Consider the following 881-nt stretch of genomic DNA (forward strand, 5'->3'; position numbering starts at 1 on the left):
TCTACACTTAACCCTTTAGTTCATATTAAGCATCCTTTCCCATTTTGCCTTGCTCTTCCTTGGAAATCCATATATCCTTTGATTCTTTACAAATACCCCCATCCAAACACCAATCTCTACTAAATTTCCTTTCATTTTACTCCCCACTTTTCCTACTAATTAGGGGTAGAATGGTCATTGTGCCCCAAAAGAGAATCTCTAGAAAACTAAGAAACTTTGTTTTAGGCTCGTCGCCGCGGCGAAACAAGGCAGAACCTACCCGTGGGTGCAATCTCCTCCTCGGCGCGGCGAAACTTCTTCTTCGCCCCGGGAAGATTGGATTTCCAGCTTCACCAAAACTCAACCAATTTCAAGGCAACAATTCAACCAACTAACATACAAACTCAATTATAAGTTGAAACAATAAACTTTTAACTAATACAGCAAATCTTAAATACGTACCTCAAGTGGGATATTACACCTGTATAGAATGGCTCCACAGAGTTACAAGAGTTAAAAAAGCGTTCAGGAGTTGTTGGATAACGGTTTCATTCACCTAGTCATTCTCCATGGGGAGCTCCTATTTTTTGTCAAGAAAAAGATGGTGTCAAGAATGTGTATTGATACAGGGAGCTCAATAAGATGATGGTGAAAAACAAGTATCCATTGCCAATAATTGATGACTTGTTAATTAATTAAAGGGAGCCGGTGTTTCCAAGATTGATCTTCGGTCAAGCTATCATCAAGTGAGGGTTGTGACTGTTAGTAAACAGTCCATTACGCAGCAGAAACAAAAACAAATAATCAGGGATCGTTTACATGAGCAAGATCAAGGGTATAATTTTACAATTTTATCATAATAAGAATCTGCTAAATATAAACATGAGTTAAGGAAAACAAAA

This window comes from Pistacia vera, unplaced genomic scaffold (genome assembly GCF_008641045.1).
Source record: "Pistacia vera cultivar Batoury unplaced genomic scaffold, PisVer_v2 Contig534, whole genome shotgun sequence".
NCBI classification, from domain to species: Eukaryota; Viridiplantae; Streptophyta; class Magnoliopsida; order Sapindales; family Anacardiaceae; genus Pistacia; species Pistacia vera.